At 37.3% G+C, this 14,124-nt stretch overlaps 1 protein-coding gene across 1 annotated transcript in view; it reads left to right on the top strand.

The window, feature by feature from the left end:
• LOC124234181 (eukaryotic translation initiation factor 1A, Y-chromosomal-like) overlaps positions 1–14,124 on the top strand; it is a 139,491-nt gene that overhangs the window by 68,252 nt on the left and 57,115 nt on the right. Inside the window, exons 2-3 of the transcript XR_006887240.1 lie at positions 6,962–7,070; positions 7,560–7,629. The gene's annotated coding sequence lies outside the window, so the exon portion shown is untranslated. The remainder of the gene's footprint in view (positions 1–6,961; positions 7,071–7,559; positions 7,630–14,124) is intronic.

Genomic DNA, 14,124 nt, shown 5'->3' with positions numbered 1-14,124 from the left:
ATTTCAATTGTACATGATTGTTTCTCAATTTCTGAATACACTTCATCATGCCCACCTCCAGTAGTCTAATTTTTATCCATAATCATACATATGTGCTCCCTTATCACTTTTGCCCACTCTCTAATGCCTTCCCCTCTGATAACCATTAATCTGTTCTCTTTATCCTCCTCATATTAGTGAAATCATGCAGTATTTTTCTGCAACATGTTCTTTATCCATTCATACATTTATCCATTTATACAACATGTTCTTTATCCATTCATCTGTAGAAGAGCACTTGATTTGCTTCCACATCTTGGCTATTGTGAATAATGCTGCAATGAACATAGGGGTGCATAAATCTCTTTGGGTCATTGATTTCAAGTTCTTTGGATAAATACCTATTAGTGGGATAGCTGGATCATATGGTATTTCTATTCTTAATTTTTTAAGAAATCTCCTTACTATTTTCCATAGTGGCTGCACTAGTTTGCATTCCCACCAGCAGCATGTGATCATCCCCTTTTCTCCACATCCTTTCCAAGATTTGTTGTTTTTTTGTGTTGATAACTGTAGCCATTTTGACCAGTGAAAGGTGATATCTAAGCATAGTTTTTATTTGTATTTCCCTAATAATTAGTCATGTTGAGCATTGTTTCATGTCAAAACAGCATTGTACTAGGACAAAAACAAACAGATCAATGGATTAGAATTGAAAGCCCTGAAGTAAAACCATACATGTATGGACAGTTCATCTTTTACTAAGGACCCAAGAACATGCAATGGAGAAAGGAAAGTCTCTTCAATAAATTGTGTCATGAAAACTGGACAGCCCCATGCAAAAGAATGAAAGTAGACCATTATCTTGCACCATACACAAAAATTAATTCTAAATGGATTAAAGATTTGAATGTAAGACCTGTAACCATAAAAATCCCAGAAAAGAACATAGGCAGAACACTCTTTGACATTGATCTTAGCAATATATTTTCTAATTCTATGTCTACTCAGGAAAGGGAAACAAAAGAAAAAGTTAACAAATGGGATTACATCAGCCTAAAAACTTCTGCAAAGCAAAGGAAACAATGAACAAAATGGGAATACAACCCACCACCTGGGAGAACATATTTGCGAATCATTTATCAGACAAGGGATTGATCTCCAAAATATGTAAGGAACTCAACAACTCAATAACAACAAAAAGCAAACAACCAAATCAAAATATGGGCAGAGGATATGAACATACATTTTTCCAAGGAAGATATACAGATGGCCATCAGACAACACACATGAAATGAGGCACTATGGGTATTTTATTGGGCCCAAACAACGTTGGTGTGATGGAGTCAAAAATTCTTTTTGTTGCCATATTTGTTTCTCTTCTTTTGTGGTGATTTCTTGAAGCTGTAGAAAGAATCTTTCATTGGGTTAGCAAGATTAACAGAGAACAGTGGGCATTCTTGAGGATGAAAAGGATTAAGTTTTTAAAGCTGCCTACTTAGCAACTGCATATGCAAGTTGATTTCCTTTAGCTTCCAAAGTGTCAGGTTTGCAGTGCCCTCATATTTTATAATTGCCAATTGTAGTAGTAGTATAGCATTTGATAATTCTGCAGTGTTTTTGATTTTTTATAGGTTTCACTGAAGAGATTAACCCCCCCCCCCCCCCCGATGTTTCTATAGCATTCAAAAGTTATGTTCCCCATCAAAGCATAATGACTATCAGTATCAATAACTGCCATCTGGTTTATGCCAATTGACAAGCTCAAGCAACTAATTGGGCTTGCTTTGCTGACTTTATTTCTGGTAAATAAGGACTCTCAGTTATGTCCCCTGAGAACATTATTGCATATCCAGTCTAGTAACGTCCTTACTAATACTTTAAGATCCATCTGTATACCAAATTAGATCAGCATCATTGATAAGAGCTTCTTGTAAGTCCATCCTGGGAGCAAGAAGGTAATCTCTAATTAAAATTGTTACAGCACAATTACAGATTTTATCTTTAGAGGATAGTATGGTTGCCTATGCATTATGTTAAATGAATATGAATCTGTTCTATATAATTCAGCTAACACAAACCATACTACTTTTGGAAATTTACACTATGAGGTTCATTTTACTATAGGTTAATGCAATGGACATTGCTCTGCTAAACTGGGAATGCTAGAACAGGCAGAGGCAATAAGATTGCAACATCATTGCTGAAGAGGGTTTATCTAAGTTGAGTAAGCAGAAGAAAGATCTGAAAGATGGAACAACTTTTATGATGTTGACAGCGCTATAAATATCTGGGAAGCCACCGCCAGAATTCTTACCCTGTGAGCAGTTATAAAAAATAGAGCTCTTTTAAGGAATCCTGCCTAGTTGTAAATCCAAAAATAAAATAAACTATCGCCCTATGTCATTTCCTCTGAGACAAACTCTACAAGAGAAAAAGCAGGAGCCTACCCAATCAGTAAACCCAGGCAGAAAAAGTTGTGTGTTTGCACTGCATTCAATATTGGTAACTCTGAAGACAGGTCTGTTTTTATTAAGCTAGCAAACTTTTTTTAATCACAGATTGTCTGAGATCCCTTGAACTGGAAAAAAACTTTTTTGTTAGTTTCTATATTTCTGAGAGTTTTATGAATGTTTAATGTATATAAATGTTTAATTTTGGCAATACCATCTGGAGGTAGAAAAATGATACATAGAGAGAGACATACCTACATAGACATACACATAAGAACAAACAGAGATCTTTAAAAGTTTCAGCCATGTCTCAGGTACAAAACTCAAAAGAATAGTTGGATCCAGGGGCTGGCCCCTTGGCCTGGTGGTTGTTTGGTGTGCTCTGCTTCCATGGCCTGGGTTCTGTTACCAGGCACAGACCTACATCACTCATCAATGTCCACGCTGTGGCAACAACCTGCATACAAAATAGAGAAAGATTGGCACAGATGTTAGCTCAGGGTGAATTTTCCTCAGAAAGAAAAAAAAAGGTTGGATCCAAATTGTGTTTTTGGCAAACGGACTAAGTTCAAGTTACCTCTGCAGAAGGCTAAAGATCTTAATTTTTTTTCACTGCAATGATCTTTTTTAGAGATTTTTTGGAAGTCACTTTTTCTTTTAGAAGCTTCTGCATATCCAGAAGAATGCATTGCATTGTCTCAGAGACATTTTTAATTCTCTGTTTTAAGACTTACCCTTAAAGTGGGCTTATCTGAAACAAAGTTTTCCCCTGAATTTCCATTACAATTCCAAATTATTTGAAAACTTTACCAATTTCCACTTGCTTAGTTTTAGATCAGGGATTTCAGGGGAGTTGAGGAAGGTGAGCTTCGTGAGAGACAGGTGAGAGGGAGATTGGGGAGTGGAAGGAGGACAAAAGGTTTAAGTGGTGGGTGGTGCAGTAGATTTGGTTTCATTCTCTAATCTGGCATGTCCTTCATTTTATTTGGAATTACTTTCTTTTAGAGAGCCAATGATTAGTTCCCGATTTCACTTAGAAACCTCAAAACATCAATTAAAATAGGCTTCACATTGGTTGTTTTATTTTATAGCTGCTTATTCCAATTGCGCATGCAAGTGGATTAGTTCCTCATTTTGGCCACTTAGGACTCTTGCTGTCTTTTGTCAGTTTCCCATTTTGTTAACCACTTGCAAGTAATAACTTTGTTTGTGTTGTACATGAAGCCAGCCAGAGTTTTTATGAGTAAGTCCCTATCTGGGAGCTTGTTGGCTTTAGAAGGATGATTTCCCATTTTCTTTTAGTTTTCTTTTATTATAAAGTCTGAACAGTTTCTAAGGACAGTGTCGTGGGTCAAAAGTGTGATGCTTTTGAATGCCACTTCTTTAAAGTTTGTGAACACTCTCTTATATGTCTCAATTTCTCACACTGGTAATCTAAAATTACTGTGGGGGCTCAGAGCTGTGGATGACCAGTCTGTATGTGCATGTCCCAGATGAGCCTTTAGCTATTTAAAGTGAATGATCCTGATGGAATTCCCACTGCATGTCATGAGGGTTAAATTCAGGTGCTTCCAATAGGTTCTCAGTTTCCTGAGAATGCCTAATGGCTAAAAGAAACTGTCCCTTCTCTTCAGAGCTGAATGAGTTCAGTCTCTCATTCCACTATCAATTTGTTCTTTATGAGCAGAATTTCTTTCCATTTAAAGGCAAATTAATAGAACAACTAAAACACAGTACACCCCAAAGATCTCTTTTGGCCTGCTTGCCTAGGCAATTCCACCCTAGGTTTCTCTTGCCTAGGAAATGTCCTTCTAGGTTTCTGTTACCTAGGATATGTATCAATATCTCTTATCACTAGTCTTAACAATTGAAAAGGGACCAGCCCAGTGGCAGTGGTTACATTCAGCATGCTCCACTATAGTGGCCTGGGTTCCTAGGTTCAGATCCTGGGCGTGGGCCTAACACCACTCATTAGCCATCCTGTGTCAGGAACCCACATACAAAATAGAGGAAGACCATCACAGACGTAAGCTCAGGGCTAATTTTCCTCAAGAAGAAAAAAAAAAAAAAAAGAAGATTGGCAATGAATGTTAGCTCAGAGCAAATCTCCCTCAGCAAAAACAAAAACAAAAACTGAAAGAGCTCAAATAAAAATCAGGACTGTCAATTTAAGCAAATAGGTCCAGGTTCCAGGAGGAATCACTGGGTCGTATCAGTAATGCAGTGAACCTGCCCATGACAGTACCAAGTGCCATTCAAAGTAAATTGCAGATGGTCTCAGGTGGATTTCTCTGAAATCCCACTGACTACACCAGTAAAGTTCAAAGAAAATAATCAATAACCAATCTATGGATAAAAAAGATAGAGTGATATTTATTGAGCCTAATATGATGACTAGCCTGGCAGTGCTCTCTTCTGCAGGGACAAAAGCACTCTGGAGAAGTGCGATTCACAGCATGGTTATATACTGAACCATGAACAAATTTCAAGCATAAAGGAGTAACTTTTTTTCCAAAGTCACAAGGATAAGTTTTGTTGCAGTTTTTCATATACACAGCAGGTCAACTTGGCTCTCTGGAAAGCAAAACTTTTCTTTAAAGAACACTGGCATCAGTGTCAGAGAAAGGGAGATTTCACATCCCTATCTTTAAAGACAGCATTCTTTGCTTTGGAAGAATCTTTGAAGCAGATGTACAATGCGTTATCAGTGGGCCCTAAGTCAGGATATTCTGAGAAAAACAAGTTTTATGCTGAATCGTATTTTAATTAGAATGGCTTCCCCATTTACCTTTATTTGAGGAAACGTCTTATTTTTATTATTTTCCTCAATATTTTGAAATAAGGAAGTGTGAACCCTCCAGCTTTGTTCTTTCTCAAGATTTCTTTAACTATTTGGGGTGTTTTTTGGTTTCATATGAATTTTAGGATTGTTTTTGCTATTTCTATGGCAAATGAGACAGGAATTTTGATAGGGATTTGTTAAGTCTTTAGATTACCTTGGGTAGTATGGGTATTTTAACATTTAATCCAATTTGCAAACGTAAGATATAGTTCAATTTTTTGTGTTTACTTCAATTTATTTAATCAATGTCTTATAGATCTTTCACTACCTTGGTTAATTTTTTCCTAAGAATTTTATTCTTTTAGTGATATTATAAATGGGATTATAAAAATTTCTTTTTTAGGATAGTTCATTGTCACTGTATAGAAACACAACTGATTTTTTGCATGTTGATTTTGTATCCTGAAACTTCAAATGTTTCGTTTATAATTTCTGAGATTTTGTAGAATCTGTAGTGTTTTTTAAATATAACATCAGATTATCTGCAAAAAGATACTTTTACTTCTTTTCAGATTTGGATGATTTTCACTTATTTTCCTTGTATAATTTCTCTGTGTAGAAATTTCAGTAGTATGTTGAGTAAGAGTGGACACCCTTACTTTGTACTGGATTTTAGATGAAGAGCTTTTCAGTATTTCTCCAGTGATTGTGTTAGCTATGGACTTTTCACATATGCCATTTATTGTATTAAGGAAATTTTCTTTTATAACAATTTTGTTAATAGTTTTAATCATGAAAGATGTGCAGTTTTGTCTCATGAATTTCATACATCAGTTGAAATGCTTATGTATTCTTTCATTCTGTTAATGTCTTTTAGCACATTGATTTGTTTGTGCATGTTAGATCACTCTTTGGGTTGATCTTACTGGAGGACTTTTGGGCTTCAAGAATCTGGATGTCTATATTCCACCAACGATTGAGAATTTGTTAGTCATTATATCATTCTTTTGGGGTTTTTTGCTGAGGAAGATTTTCGATGAGCTAAATCTGTTGCTAATCTTCCTCTTTTTTCCCTTGAGAAAGATTAGCACTGAGCTAACATCTGTGCCAGTCTTCCACTATTTTGAACATGGGTAACTGCCTCAGCATGAGTGATGAGTGGTATAGGTCTGTGCCTGGGATCCAAACCTGAGAACCCAGGCTGCCAAAGCAGAGCTCACAAAACTCACCACTATGCCATGGGGCCAGTACCTAGTTACTTCTTTAAATAGGAGTTTTATTTGTCTTTATTTTTCTTTTATCTTTTTTGACTCCCATTATATGTATATTGATTGTGTATGGAATTCGACATATCTCCTAAACTGTCTTTACTCTTTTTCATTCTTTTTTATTCTCTGGATAGTTTCAAATGACCTCTTTTCAATTTTGCAGACTCTCTGTTTGATCACATCTGCAATTGAACCTCTCTAGTGTACATTTGTCTTATTCACTGCATTTTTCACCTCCCAAATTTCTGTTTGTATAAAAATGTCTGTATCTTTGTTGAATTTTTCATCTTGTTCATATGTAGTTTTCCTGATTTTATTAGCTACTTGTGTTCTTTTTTAGTATGCTGAGGTTTTCTAAAACACTTATTTGAATTCGCCAGGCAATTCATATATATACATTTCTATGGGATCTGTTACTAGAAATGTATTGTGTTCCAAAGGGGGTATAAGGTTTTGTTTATTTTTTGTATTTCCTGTAGCTTTTCCTTATTGTCTGCACATTTGAAGAAGCAATCACTTCTTCCAGACCTTACAGACTGGCTTCTGTTGGAAAAGAAACTCAAGTATAAGTGGGAGTGACAGTGCCAGGTAAGTGGGGCATATATCAGCACCAGGAATAGTGCTAGTCCAAGGGATGTGCTGTGGTGCTAAATATGAGGGGAGTCAGAGAAGCACTGAGTCTATGCCACTAATACACACTCAGTAGCAATGCAAGAGCAAGAGAGGGGTGGGGTGGGTTCTGGCACAGATTGAGAGTTTGTCATCTCTGACCCTGAGAGGGCACAGTGCCCACTCTGTCTTCAGAGGACACAATTGTTATTCCTTCCTGGGCTGGGAGCAAAGACATGTATGACTCTGGATGGGTGCAGTGATGTGGACTCTGGGCACCTCTGTCAGCTGGTGTCAGCATTAGCATAGACTCTGGAGGTCCTTGGTGAAAGAAAAGGCAGCTGGAGTTCTGCTTTCCTTTTCTGCAAAAAGGGAAGCTCAGAAGAGAGAATCACTCTTGATGTAGAGCTGGGTCAGACTGGAGGATGAAGGTGACACAGTAAAATACTTCCTCTGTTTTCTTTACAGAAATCTTTAGTTTGTCTTACACTGAATTGCTGCAGTTTCTTAAGAAGTACTACCCCAGTGCTTTCCAGAGGTATTTGTTTCTATGTGTAACTGTTAAATCATTGTTTTTGTGGAGGGAGGAGGGCTGTGTCATCCTACTCTGCCATCCTGCTGTTGTCACTCCAACATTATTTTGTATATAAAACTGTTAAGGAAAACTAGCCAGCCATATGTAAAGGAATGAAAATTGACCATTCTTTTTCACCTTTCACAAAAATAAGCTCAAAATGGATCACAGACGTAAAGACTAGACCCAAAACCATAAGGCTTCTGGAAGAAAATATAGGCAGTACACTCTTTGACATCAATATCAAAAGAATCTTTTCTGACACCGTGTCTTCTCAGACAAGGGAAACAATGGAAAGAATAAACAAATGGGACTTCATCAGACTAAAGAGCTTCTTCAAGGCAAGGGAAAACAGGATTGAAAGAAAAAAACAACCCACTAATTGGGAAAAAATATTTACAAGTTATATATCTGACACAGGGTTAATCTCCATAATATATGAAGAACTGACACAACTCAACAACAAAAAATCGAACAACCCAATCAAAAAATGGGCTGGAGACATGAACAGACATTTCTCCAAAGAAGATATATGGATGGCCAATAGGCACATGAAAAGATGTTCATCATCGCTGATCATCAGGGAAATGCAAAGCAAAACTACACTAAGATATCACCTTACATCTGTTAGAATTGCAAAAATAACCAAAGCAAAATGTGACATATTTTGGAGAGGTTGTGGAGAAAAAGGTACCCTCATACACTGTTGCTGGGAATGCAAACGGGTGCAGCCACTATGGAAAACAGTATGGAGATGTCTCAAAAAATGAAAAATAGAAATACCATATGACCCAACCATCCCACTACTGGGTATCTATCCAACGAACTTGAAATCAGCAATTCCAAAAGTGCATGCACCCCAATGTTCATTGCAGCATTATTTACAGTAGCCAAGACGTGGAAGCAACATAAGTGCCCATCAACTGATGATTGGATAAAGAAGATATGGTGTATATGTATATATACACAATGGAATACTACTCAGCCATAAAAAAGGATAAAATAGTCCCATTCACAACAACATGGATGGAACTTGAGGGTATTGTGTTAAGTGAAGTAAGCCAGGCAGAGAAAGATAATCTCTGTATGACTCCAGTCATAGGTGGAAGTTAAACATGTAGACAAAGAGAACTGATCGGTGGTTACCAGGGGAAAGCGGGGGTGGGGGAGTGGGCACAAAGGATGAAGTGGTTCACCTACAACATGACTAACAATAATGTACAGATGAAATTTCACAAGGTTGTAAACTATCATAATCTTAATAAAAAGTCAGAAAAAAACCTGAGGAATTTACTAGAAAAACTTTTAGAAGGGTAGCAGATAAAACTAAACGGTAGAAAAGTAAGATCCTAGCCCTTGTTCACCTATGCTGACATAAAAAAAAAAAAAACAAACAAGAAAAATTCATGAATAACAATATGAGAGCTCTAGAAAATGGCCAAAGGTCCGCATCAATCAAGTAAAAGCACAAATAAAAAACTATCACATCAACATGATAGAAAATGTATTGCTTTTGCTCACTGTAGGCCTACCCCTTCTTTGGTACAAAATAGTTTTCATCTTGAAGAAACAACAGCGTAATTCCCCATACCCTCACTCAAATCAAGAGAGAAGAAAAGACTTTATTTTCAGAGTTGTAAGTTGTCTTGAGGTGCTTGAGGGACTGATGTCTGTTTTACCTAACTTGAATCTCCACCAGGGGAGAGATAGAGGAAAAACATAGATCCCAGGAAGGGAGAAGCAGCAGGTACTAATCAAGGAAGTTGGAGGGAGATTAACCCAAAGAAACCTGGAGCAAAAGATTGTGAGTAAAAACATACAATCTACCGCCTATGGGAGAACCATAGTTTCCAATTTTCTTTCTCAATCCAGCTGTAGTAGAGTGGACCTTATTTACAACATTCTAGCTTTTGAGGGGCTTTTTGAAGTATAGATGTCTATTTCACCTAAATTAGATCTCAGGAAGAGAGGCAACAGGTGCTGCTTGAGACAGCTGTTGAGAGACTGAACAGCAGACAAATAGAGTAACAAATTACAGACGTATACATACAATAGATCATCAAAGGATGCAGAAGAGACTCTGGGCAATCAACATTTAACTAGTGCTATCTGTATGGGTGTTAAGGACTGAATGCTTGCATCCTGACAAGCTTCACTTGCTGAAACCCTAATTCCCAATGTGGCTCTACTTGACGATGGGGTGTCTAGGAAAGCAATTAAGATTAACTGAGGTCACAGGGTTTGGCTCTGATCTAGTAGGATTATTGTTCTTATAAGAAGAAACACCAGAGAACTTTCTTTCTTTCTCTCAGAGTGCATTCTTGGAGGAAAGGCCATGCAAGGACATACTGAGATGGGAGGCTATGTACAAGCCAGGAGGAGACCATACCATAAATGGGATCATTTGGAACCTTTATCTTGGCCTCTTATCTTCAAGCACTGTGAGAAAATAAATTTCTATTGCTTTAACCACATTGTCTGTAGTATTTGGTTATAGTATCCTGAACACACTAATATGGATTTTGGTACTGAGAAGTGGAATGCTGCTGAACCAAATATTAAAATATGAAAACTGCTTTGGAAATGAGTAATAGGTGGCAGCTGGAGTAGTTTTGATGTTCATGCTATAAAAAACTTAGATTGCCACAAAAGGTCTTTTGTAGAAATACAAATGTTAAAGGTAGTCTCGATGACAGCTTAGAAAAGAATGAGAGATGAAAATCCTCCTTTTTTAGAGAATACATACATCATCATAAAGAGAATACTGATAAAATATTAACATTAAATGCCAATTTGGCAAGGTCTTAGAAGCATATGAAAACAAGTTATGGAGAACTGCAGGAAGGGTAATACCTGTTATAAAGTGCCAAAGAACTACACTGAGTTGTTTTTATTGTTTTGTGAAGGGCAGAAATTGTTAATGATGAAATTGGATACTTAACTGAGAAAATGTCTTTTTTTGGCTTTACTGAGTTAAAATTGACATAAACATGGTGCATATTTATTGTAACAACATTATTATTTGATAGCTGCATATATTGTGAAATGGTACTGCAATAAGGTTTGCTAACACATTCTTTTCCTCACATAATTCTCATTGTTTTGGTGAAGACATTAACATTTACTTTCCTAGAAACCTTTGAGTATATAATCAACTATTATTAATTATAGTCATAATGCTACCCATTAGATCTCCAAAACTTATTTATAATTGTAAATTTGTACCCTTTAACCTATATCAACCCCTTTCCCCAACCCTAGACCCTGACAATGACCTTTCTACCTTCTGTTTCTATGAGTTTGATGTTATTAGATTCCAAATAAAAGTGCAATCATGCAGTATTTGTTTGCTTTTTGCCTGAGATATTTCATTTCTCATAAAGCCCTCAAGGTTCATCCATCTTGTGGCAAATGGCAGGATTTCTTTCTTTCTCATAGTTGAGTAACATTTAATTTAATTCCATATACATCTTGTTTTAGATTTTTTTTGAGGAAGATTAACCCTGAGCCAACATCTGCCACCAATTGTCCTCCTTTTGCTGAGGAAGACAGGCCCTGAGCTAACATCTGTGACCATCTTCCTCTAGTTTATATGTGGGATGCCTGCCACAGCATGGCTTGACAAGCAGTGCATAGATTCACACCCAGGTTCTGAACTGGTAAACCCCGGGCCAAGGAAGTGTAACACATGAACTTAACTGCTGCACCACCAGGCTGGCCTCTACATCACGCTTTTTCAGGCATTCATTTGTCAGTGGGCACTTAGGTTGTCTTGAGTCTTGGCTATTGTGAATAAAGCTGCAATGAACATGGGAGTATATATCTCTGTAAAATATAATGATTTCATATCATTTGGATATATATTTAGAAGTGAGGGCTACATATTATGGTAGTTATATTTTTAATTTTTGAGGAACCTCCATATTCTTTTCCTTAGTGGCTGTATCAGTTTGTAGTGCTAGAAACAGTGTGCAAAGGTTTGTTTTTCTCCATAGCCTTACTAACATTTGTTATCTCTGTGTTTTTATTTTAAAAACAATAACTATTTTAACAGGTGTGAGGTGATACATCATTGTGCTGTTGATTTGCATTTCCTTCTTCATTAGTGATATTGAAAATCTTTTCATGTGCCTCTTCGCTTCTGATTTTGGGTGTTGGCACTGTTGCCAAAAGGATTGGTGTCTTGCAGCTTCTACCACTGGGAGGGTTGGAGACAGAAACACTGCTGTTGGGAGAAGGGAAGGGGGCAGGGACATGGACACAACTGTGGTTCCTGGAGCCTTCAGTCACAGAATTTCTGGTGATTTCTGGAGCCTCCTGAAGCATGGGCTACCTCAGTTTCTGGGGCCTTCATTCTCAAGTGTTGCTAAAGTTCTTGAAACCTCTAGTCATAGTTGCAGCCACAGTTCCTGGAGTCTCCAGTCCTGGGATCTGCTGTTATTGCTCCCCTGGTTCCACCACCTCCAAGAGGTTTAGTCTTCCAAACTTTAAATATATAGATATATGGATCTCTCAGGCATCTTGCTATGTTATACAGAGAATCCCTTTTTACTCTATGGATGTCCTACTGATTGTAACTTAGAGGGTAAGTAAAAAGGGAGTAACTCACTCTGCCATGATGCTGGCATCACTCCACTCCTTCCTATTTTATAACAAAGATTTACCTTTTTTCCAGTTTCCAATAACATTTTCCTCATTATAAGAATATGTTTTACTGTGTATATTTCTACCAAAATTCTTTTCAAATTTACTTAAGTCTTGTATGTAAAGATTAAGGCTATTTCTAGAGCTCTCCTTTCTTTATGTGTCTTTGTAGGACTTTCCTTTAATGATCTATACACATCAATGCAGACTTTTTTTTAAAAAGCACCTGAAAACCTTTCCAGCCTGTAATTATTGTTAATTTGTATTCAAAGGACAAAGCAAATAATATGTAATTTTATTACATAAATAACGGATAGGCCTGGTGATGAAAGTGTAAAAGAGCATATTTTTTTATGTTATTGAAGTTAAGTTGTGTAAATTAAATAAGAATGTTGTAACTTCAGGATGTTAAAAGTAACCACTGGGGCAACTATGAAGAAAATAGCTTTACAATATACTCAAAAGAAAATGAGAATAAAAGTAAGCATTTTACTACAAAAAAAACCTAAATACAAAGGAAAATAGTAATTCAGGAAATGAGAAACAATGATATTGATTATCAGTCCTTCTCAGAGTTTCCCAAAAATTTAAGAAGGGGGATCTCTTTCAAACTCATTTTTTTGAGGCCAGCAATACACTGATGTAAAGCCAGCCAATGACTGTACAAGAAAAGAAAACTACAGAACCATATCTCTAACTAGTATCAATGAAAAAAATCCTTAAAATACTAGCTAACCAAATTCAGCAGAGTATTAAAAGTATTAGACTTCATGGTCAAGTGAGATTTAGCCCTGGAATATAGGGCTATTTTAACATACAAAAATTGATCAATATAATCCCAAACTGAACAAAGGATAGCAAATGATGCAGACAAAGTAATTGACAAAATTTAACACAATTTTATGACAAAAACACTCAAGCAACCAGGCATACAAGAAAATTACCTCTCAGGTGGCATCAGCAACATGGTAGGCTAAGCTGTTCCCTTTGTCTCTCCCCCTCTAAATTACAACTAAATGGACATTCATTAACCAACAGAGGATACCCACACAACACAACAGAAGACCTGAGAGAACCTCACAGCTATATATCTGAAGGTAGCTGGGCTAGATCCCTGGGAAGCAGTGGAACTGGGTGAGTGCACCTCGTACTCCCCTGCAGCAGTGATCCAGGTCACAGAGACTCATACAGCAGCCAGCACAACTCTAAGATGAGGTGGCAGCAGACTACTATTTGTGTGAATGCTATGTGAGGGGCAGCACAACCTTTAGGGGCACCCATCATTCTGCAGTGCACCCCCAGTGGGAACACTTCACACTGAGTGGCTATGGCTCAGCCCCTGCAAAGAATAACCACCCATCAAGCACAGAGGTTCAGCTAAACCACCAGTGAGCACAATGTCAGCCTGTGCTGATGCAACTCACTGGCTGAGCATAGAGGTACAGAGGACCCTCCCTGATGAGAGCAACTCACTGAGTGGCTTTGGCCAGCTTGTGCAACTACAGAGCAGCTTTACCCACAAAACTTCCAGCAAATGGGGTGGGATCAGAAAGGCAGCTCCTACTTCCCCCCAGCAGTCACAGGTGGAATCTGTCATCTGATATTATCACCACTGCCTCAGCAAAGGATCAGTTCATCAAACACCATGAAAACTACAGTAACACTTCAGAGCAGAAGGTAAATGAAAAGTTTTCAGAAGCCAATCCTAAAGTCACAGAAATTTACAATCTAAATGACAGAGAATTAAAAGAATAAAAGATATCATAAAGAAACTCAATGAGCTACAAGAAAACTCAGAGTGTTCAATGAGCTTGG

The sequence above is a fragment of the Equus quagga genome, unplaced genomic scaffold (assembly GCF_021613505.1).
Source record: "Equus quagga isolate Etosha38 unplaced genomic scaffold, UCLA_HA_Equagga_1.0 72560_RagTag, whole genome shotgun sequence".
Taxonomy (NCBI): Eukaryota; Metazoa; Chordata; class Mammalia; order Perissodactyla; family Equidae; genus Equus; species Equus quagga.
Note: the sequence above shows the minus strand (reverse complement) of the source record. Positions and strands in the feature narration are given on the sequence as shown.